This window comes from Chelonia mydas, chromosome 5 (genome assembly GCF_015237465.2).
Source record: "Chelonia mydas isolate rCheMyd1 chromosome 5, rCheMyd1.pri.v2, whole genome shotgun sequence".
Taxonomy (NCBI): domain Eukaryota; kingdom Metazoa; phylum Chordata; order Testudines; family Cheloniidae; genus Chelonia; species Chelonia mydas.
This window is the reverse complement of record NC_051245.2, coordinates 73244711-73253651: the sequence shown is the minus strand read 5'-3', so window position 1 is coordinate 73253651 and position 8941 is coordinate 73244711. Positions and strand designations below refer to the sequence as shown.

The window sequence follows — 8941 nt, the reverse complement described above, 5'->3', positions numbered from 1 at the left end:
GCATAAATGTGTCATGGTGGGAGGGAGGAGATTCTTGGTAACTAGCAGCGGATTAGACAGGTCTCAACAAGGAAAAGTGGCAGAAGAAACCTGGAGGCCAGGCTGGGGGAACCCAGAAATGTTAAGGAACAAAAGAGGCCAAGTTATGTATATTGTTGTAGGAATAGGGAATCTTCATCCATGCCTTTCCAAAACTTAAAAAGCTTTCTGGCACCTAATTCAGATCCTGGCTCAGATCTCAAAGGCAAATGAGATGGGAATTTTTTTAAATTGATTTGCAGAATGAAGTACAATAGAAAAAATACAATAGAAAGCTCCCTTAGTATGCCAGCCTCAGATACAGATAATCAATCAATTAGTTAAGAATTAGTACTTTCCACTCATACCTATAAATACAGCACAGTAGAGTTAATGATAGCTGTCTAGGTAGTGATATCCTCCTTGTGATGACTTGGCAATACTGGAGTTGTTAATCAGGGTCTCCCAGTGTGGAGCCATATAGATATATCTACATTGCAATTAAAAGCCCATGGCTGGCCCTTCTCCCATCTTGCCAAGTCCTAGAGCCTGGACTTCAGCCTGAGCCTGAACATCTACACCGCAGTTAAAACAGCCCCTTAGCCTGAGCCCCGTGAGCCTGAGTCAGCTGGCACAGGCCAGCCTCAAACGTTAATTGCAGTAGGGATGTACTCCAATGTAGGTTCTTTGTTGTGTGAGACGAGCATATGTAAAGAAAAGGAATAGATTGAATATGAAAAGTCTAAAGGGAAGAAATGGTATCCAGCAACAGCCTACACCTGGGGTGAAATCCTGCCCCAATTGATGCCAATGGCCAAACTCCCATTTTTTTCAGCAAGTTCAAAGATTTCATCTACTATGCTTAAAAGCAAGGCAGAACTCCATACTCTACCTGATTGTAAAATACATACTGGGGGAGAAATTGATTTTTCACAAGTATTGAAGCTAGTAAAACCCTGATGTTTCTGTTAAGTAGAGCTTAACAGAAAATCACAACAAAAAATGTCAATTTGAAATTCCCACACTGGAGAGGAAGGGATTAAGGATTTGCTGTGGGCCCAGGCATCTCTACCCTGCCACACCTGCAATGCATGCACAGGGTTGAGAGAGCTTAAAAGGGGAACAGTGTAGCTCACGTGGAGGCAACCAGCGGAGGTGAGCCAGACCTACACTCTGAAGCTCTGCAAAAGTAGCCCTGTAGGAGGCATAGCTGCTGGGGCCCCTGACTACTGATGGTCTACATTTGCAAGGTTGGAGACGACTTCATTGATGTATTTTGTTTACATGTCTTTGCTGTTCCTTCTAGCTTGGGAAGGTTGGTAGGAAGTGATCTGGGGAGGCAGCTGCATATCACTGCAGGACTCAGCCTCCTATCTCTGGGCCTTGGATTGGAAGCTAGGGGAGAGGATGGACAACTGCAGGTTATTAACAGAGAGTGGCAAGACAGAAGAGTACCTGTCACACCCCCAGCTGACCACAAGGCAGAGCCTGTGGGGAGCAGACCCCTTCACACAATGTCTGGTGTGAAATTAACTTAAAGAATTGTACTATAAGGTGGGGGCACAACTGGCAGAAAATCCAAAGAGTAGTTATCAATGGTTCACTATCAAACCATGAGGATGTATTTAGTGGGGTTCCACAGAGGTCTGTCCAGGGTTAAGCCAGTATTTTCATTAATGACTTCAGTAAGAGAGTGGAGAGTATGCTTCTAAAATTTGCAGATGACACCATGTTGGGGGGGTTGCCAACACTTTGGGGGATAGGATTAGAATTCAAAGTGACATTGATAAATTGGAGAATTAGCCTGAAATCAACAGGATGAAATTCAATAAAGGCAAATGTAAGGTACTATCCCCAAAGGAAAAGAAATAATTGCACAAATACAAAATGGGGAATAACTATCTGTGTAGTAGTACTGATGAAAAGGATCTGGGAGTTATAGTGGATAAAAATTGAATATGAGCCAGTAATGTGATGCACTTGCAGAAAAGGCTAATATTCTGGAGTATATTAACAGGAGTATCGTATGTAAAATAAAGGAGATAATTCCTCCACTGTATTTGGCACTGGTGAGGCCTCAGCTGGTGTATTGTGTCCAGTTTTGGGCCCCAGACTTTAAAAAAGATGTGGACAAACTGGAGAAAGTGTTCAGAGGAGAGCAACAAAAATAATAAAAAAGTTCACAAAACCTGATCTGTGAGGAAGGGTTAAAACTGGGTATGTTTAGTCTTGTGAAAAGAAGACTGGGGCGGGGCGGGAATCTGATAGTGGTTTTCAAATATGTTAAGGGCGATTATAAAGAGGATGGTGAATCACTTGTTTTCCATGTCCATTGAAGGTAGGACAAGTAATATTGGGTTTGATCTGCAGCAAGGGAGATTTAGGTTAGATATTGGGGGGCAAAAATGTCTAGTTATGAAGATAGTTAAGCTCTGGGATAGGCTTCCAAGGGAGTTTGTGGAATCCCCATACCCCCGCTTCCCCCCCCGAAGCAGTTATTTAAACTCTACTGATCCCAATAAAATAGAAAAAAATCAGCAAATAAAACTGGAAGACATTTTACTTGGAATATTTATAATAAGCTGTATTTGGTTCCAATGAAACAGTCACTCAGCTTCCAAGAATCACTGGGAGGGAAGGATGAATTTTTCTATAGTGTTTTTCTGTGAACCAGGGCTGTTAAAAGGCATGGGAGTGGAAATGCAGAGTGGGAAATGCAAGATGAAGAGCAAAAATGTCTACTCTAGAAAAGCATTTGCAGTATATTAATCAAAGCTCACTGTGATTATCATAGTAACCTCTTTACAAGAAAGTAAAAAAGGTGAGTACAGTAGTTTGATTTTTAAACAAAAATACTTGGAGAGGGCAAATGTCAGGTGGTAGACGGAAGATGATTTTTTTTTTAAATATTTGAATAGAAAAAATACCTTTCTGGGTTTTTTCTTTTTTTTCAAAATATAAGTTTTTTAAATTTCTTATGAATTGTTTATTTCTTTGTTCATATGCACATTTAATTTATCTGTAGCATTGAGTGTTTAAAATATGTTGAATGATTTCTCTCATTAATATTTTCTGTCTCCATTTTAAAGTTTTCCTTTGAAATGCAGACAAAATGAAATGGCCTTGTGTAAAAACTTAAGGTATCTCATATCGCAGGAAACATCCTTGTAATTATTATTCTTGTTTAAGTAAACTTGTAAGAGTTTTCACTTTTTTTAGTGTGAGATGTTCAACTTCACAGCAAAATCTTCATATGTCAGCTGAAATATGCAGTCCAGATAATACTTCATAGACCAGTGCATGATCTGACATAATAATTGGCCCTATACCATCTTGTGAGGCATATGAGAACAAAATTTAAATCAAGCAACAATTCATTTTTGTATATGAGAGTGATATGTCAAGTAAAAAATAGAAAAGTACATTATGGGTCTGATCTTAAAAAGTCTGCCACCAAAAGTCATTTTGAAGATATTCAGTTCCAGTTCTAATGCAAAGTGTTAGCGGATGCTTGTCAGCTCTGTATTTGCACATTACTTAATGGTACTTTTGGAATGACCCCCTAGGCTGTGTCGTTGCTGACAAAAGTAAAACTAAAACATAAAATAAACGTAAAAGGAAATTAAATCCTTCTTTTGTAAAGCTCAAAAATGGGTCACAACTTGGCACTATGGCACTTGGGAAATTTCCCAAGAGGCAAATGTCCTTCCCAATTGGCATGAAGAGTTTCGACTACTAGAAGCTAGAAGGATTTAACACAAAAACAAACAACGCAACAACTCACATAGCCAGTAAATATTATTCTCAGTAAAGATATTGGGATAAACATATGTACATATTTTTAATGCTGCTTGAGGTATTGTGTTGTAAGATTAATGAGAGTGTCATGGTGTCTAGAACCTTTGTGATGGAGTCAAATTATTATTCTCTAAATAAATTTACAAACATGAAAACCAATAGAAGATAGTTGTGGCAGTATAACTACCCCAGTAGAACTGGATAGAGCATTATGGAACACTTGGGAGTAAAGGAAAGTCCGCTGCTAATACATAATTAGGTTTGGCAGAGTTCAATTTTTTGTAGTAATTTTCATGGTTAATATAGAGGTTTACTTAACTTTTTTTCTGATTTTTATCAATTTTAATATTTTTTCCACAGTGGGGCTCCAGGGGGTTCCTTGCCTGGCAAAGAACTGGTGGCACTGGATCCCTGCAGGTGCAAAGTGCAGGGAAGGCTGCAGTCCTGGTAGGGCAGTGCAGAGACTCCCAGCCAGGACTGCAAGAACGAGGATGAGCCCTTGGCAACGGGGGAGGCCCTCCCCACTGCTGAACTGCTCCTGCAGTCCTGACCCAGGGACAGCGCCCATACTTCCCAGCCGACGAATGAGGGAGCGGGACTGTAGACGGCTCTCTACAGCCATGGGACCTGTAGTGGATTCTGGTGGGTGCAAGGGAGGTTGTACTCTTTATCAATGGATAATTTTTTCCATCTATTTCTGTATGCCAGGGAAATCAACCTTTACCAAGTCCTGTCAAGCCTACAGATAACTGAGTAAAACATTCAAGTAGAAGAAATCTCACTCCAGTGACCATGTGATTAGGCTTTAGAGCAGAAAGCCACATTGAAATGAATAGGGCTGTCGTTTAAAAAGCAGTGGCGTGACAGGTCTTCCTATTTAATAGGAAGAAGAGAAAATGTAATGTGCTATTTTTAGGTAAAAAATACCTATTCCCCCACCACCCCAAAACCCCATCAGTTCCATACTTTTCTTTTCCCTCCTCCACCCAAAACCCATTAAAAAATTAATTAACTCCTTACTCAATCCCTTAACAAAAAACCTCCTGGATCTTCTGGCTGAAAACCTCCCAACCCACCATTCTCCCGCCCTGCCCCAGTACTTCATTAGGCATCTCTAGTTGGCTCCCCTTGCCTATAGCTATTCTTCATAGTAACATCAGTAGCGGCATCCTGCAGACTGTGCTGGCAGAAGTGGCATCAGGCAAGTGATCCCTGTGGGGTTGTTTGTCAGACAGGTAGTGGGTTCCAGCTGGTGGTTGCCTGGGTGGTTGGTCAGGGAATGAGAATCCCCTTTAACTCTTGAGATAGATATATCTTCCCTGACTATTGGAGGTCTCTCCCAGCTGGTGTGGAAGATGGAAGAGTGGAACCTGACAGAGTGTAGGAACAGGGCTCCAGGCTCTCTCCTAGGACAAGTTAGCTCTTCTGGCACTAGGCTGGAGCTCGGTAGGCAGGTGCTGTAAGGGAGAAAGGCAAATTAAAGTTTCTACAGTACTTCCACCCAGTGTAGCAGTAGCCTGTCCCTATCTCCTCCTCTTACATTGCTGGAAGAGTTGGCAGGGGAGGGGGCGGTTGCAGGGGAGTATGTGGTGCATCACCCACAGGCACCTAAATACACGATGTAATCAGTTTCTGTCCACAATTATTGCAGCACAACACATGGGCTAGACTAGGGATTGTGGGTTAGTGTGCTAACTCTGAGATACGTTCCAAACACAACCCAATTGTTTTACATGAAAAACATGTAGCTTCAGGTCCTCCCCAGTCACTGCTGCAGAAGTGGGACCCAGCTGCATATTCCTTTCCGTATAAAGATTCTGTTTGCATTGCTTTGTGTTGTCCAGATCATCGTCACAAAGACAAAGGCCTTTTCAAAAGAAAAAAATAAATTAAAAACAGTGGAGATTCTTCTTCAGATGTTCCAAAGGCCGCTCTATTAATGAGCGGATTGCATGACTCCCCTCCAGCTCAACGGTATTCAACAGATTTCAGGCCATTTGATTTAATAAAATGCACTACTTCTGTTTGAGTTTAAGGAAAGCCTGGAACTACCTCAAAAACATGGTAGTTTCTGGAGCTGATCATAACTAAAACCTTGGAGGAAGAAAACATCTTATCTTGGTGTCAGGGTGTCCACTCACCACTAGGGATGCCTCCTCATAGCCACTCTGGGGATGAGCTTTTTCCAGGTCCAGCATCCCCTTCCACTGCTCACTGTGTACCCTGCTGTCTCTCTCTTGCTCTCTGCAACTCGGGGTGCTGTCTTCATGGCTTGGCTCTCAGCCAGTTCACTATAGTCCTCCCTTTCCAGGGTATCACAGTCTTTCCTCACAAATGGTCCCAGGCAGTCTTCTCATTTAATGCACCAATGGTGTCACTTCCCCAGTGGCCATAGGTGCCGATTCTGTGGGTGCTCTGGGGCTGGAGCACCCACAGGGAAAAATTAGCAGGTGCTCTGCACCCACCGGAGCCAAGCTCCCCCCACCACCCCTGAGTGCACCGCGTCCCTGCTCCTCCCCCTCCCACCCAGTGTTTCCCGCCCCCTGCTGCCTAACAGCTGTTTGGCGGAGCTTAGGACTTTCTAGGAGGGAGGGGGGGAGTGGGGAGCCACGCGCTCAGGGGAAGAGGCGGAGAAGAGGCAGGGCAGGGGCAGGGACTTGGGGGAAGGGGGTGGAATGGGGGTGGGAAGGGGTGGGAGTGGGGTTGATGGTGGGGTGGGGTGGGGACTTTGGAGAAGGGGTGGAATGGGGGAGGGGCAAGGGTGGGGCCAGGGCCAGGGGGGGGGCGCATGTTGAGCACCCAATAGTCAGAGGTGAAGTCGGCGCCTATGCCAGTGGCTAGTAGGGGAATCCAGAACTGCCTTTTTCTCCAGGTTCCAGCTCAGGGACCCTCTAATCAGCAACCAAAGTTTATACCATCTTAAGCCTTGCTTCCTTTTCCCTGAGCCTTTCCTATACCTTCTGGCTCCCCATATTCTGGGTTTGACAGTCCAAACTTCCTCCTTCTAGGGAATAATTGCAGACTAAATTCCTTAGCCCCTGACACACTCCCTCTCCCCAGGAAGAGACCGCTTCCCTTTAGCCCCCTTTCTGCTACCAGCTCCCTGGCTTTATAGGAACCCTACCCGTTCCTGCACAGATGAGCTTCCCCTAATTAGGGCTTTCCTCACAGACTAACTGTCCCCCAGCTAGCAGCCTAATAGGATAATTAGTCCCTCTAGCCAACATTAACTTCTTCAGGGTGAGTGTGTGGAACCATTATACTGGGTTATAGTTTGTTTCCATTTTATTTCTGGAGACAAAACCACTGCTTCAAATAACAAATATTTAGGAATTTTCACAAAAGATGGGTCAAAGCTTTACTTCAAGGTGCAGTAAGGCCTATCCGGGCCTTGCACGCACAGATTCAATTTTAAGGGTCGTTGAGAACATTTTTGGAATGTTGATTCATAACGAACCCCCAAACTGAGCTCAAGTTCTCCAAATCAGAGAAGATTTAGAGTGAATCTATGCTGAATTTTGAGCCAATCCATTTTCCTCCTGTGAGTTCCAGGGAGGAATTTATAGTTTTGTGTCCAAAACTATGAGAAACTTGGCTGCTCCAGCTGAGTTACACTTTGAGTTTTTGGGACCACTTAAACTCAAATGACAAAGCGAAACTATAAGGATTTTAACCCATGGAACACACAAAAATGTTTGTTTGAAACGCATGCAGATGGAAACAGACCAGTTTTGCACTGCTCTAGTGAGTAGCCATAATTTAGGATTTTAATTGGGATCGCTGACAATATAGTGGTATTATTTTTAGCTTCGAGCAAAAATATTTGTTTACAGGTTAAGCTAATTGCTCTCAAAAATAATCTTTAGCCATGCTTTTGAGACTCTGTTCCATACCTCCTCTCATACTTTGCCCAGCACATAACCCCAGCTCAAAGAATTTCAGATTGAGACTGAAGTTTACTTTCTTTTGTGATTGACGATGAATCAACTATAAATAAATAAATATAAATAAAAAACAAATCTGGACAGCTAGCTCCATGGGGGAAATTATGTGGGCCCAGATCTTCGGGGTACTTAGGAGACTGATTCCCACTAAGTTAGATAATGCTCCTCCCCTTTTCCCCCGCATGTTATCTGGACATTTTCAGCTGTTCATTACAATATATGTTTTAGAATAAATGAATTGCTACAAATGTCATTCCACACAGTCCTACCTACTACTAAGTAAAAATAAGTCGATACAAAATACTGAATAGCACGTGTACAAGCTTTGAAAATAGTCTTTTGTTCACAGAAATGGAGATATTCAAAGAACTGTTTAGCCACTTTCTTCACTGTAAATGTGTACCTGAAAATATCTCTGAAAATATCTCTGTGAAAGTAGGATCTCAGTGGAAAGGTTCAGAGGGCATTAAAGAAGGCATAATTTTAATAGCACCAATAACCTCAGAAAGTGTGAATAGCAAGTTTATGATGCTCTTGGCAATATCTAGGAGCAAAAAATGATGTTATAAAGAGTTTATTATCCATAGTAGGTATCTCCTAATCTAAGCTGAAAATGTGTAGAATTAAACAATTCTGTCTTTTCCAAACTTTTTTTATCATTGCTAAAGTTTTAGAGCATTTTGCAGGATTTATATTCTCTGCCACTTTCTGTTCCATGATGCGCTGAATGGATCAGCAGTCAGGTTTTGTTGTACATTAGCACACCATATATTTCTAGACAAATCAGGGCTATTTTGTAATATTAATAAATCTTGACTCATAAACGAGAAAGCAAATACTGAAAGAGCAAGTACAATAAAAAACAAATGACAATGGAAACTTCCTTTGATAATTCTGCCTGTCTGCGTAAAAATACCATGATTTATCTTACTATTAGAACTCTTGACTGTAATTGTGCATGTGGCAAGCCACTAAGAAGATATATTTTAAGTAGAATGTCCATACATTAACTTGGAATAAATATGGACGGTGCCTTAAAAAGAAAAGTGTCATGTCTAATGCTCACTTTAGACATGAGGACTTGGGTGTGATTATTTCTTTACTGAGGTAAAGAAAAATTTGAGTCATACTTTCTAAAACCTTTAAATATCTTTAATTATTGCTTTCTTGAAGTCTATTTG

At 42.0% G+C, this 8941-nt stretch overlaps 1 long non-coding RNA gene across 1 annotated transcript; it reads left to right on the top strand.

Moving 5' to 3' along the window:
* The first annotated feature begins 1170 nt into the window (after positions 1-1170).
* Positions 1171-8211, top strand: LOC122465885. Its single transcript, XR_006291011.1, has 3 exons — positions 1171-1268; positions 4177-4458; positions 8200-8211. It is a non-coding gene; the product is annotated as an uncharacterized LOC122465885 (long non-coding RNA).
* Positions 8212-8941: the final 730 nt, after the last annotated feature.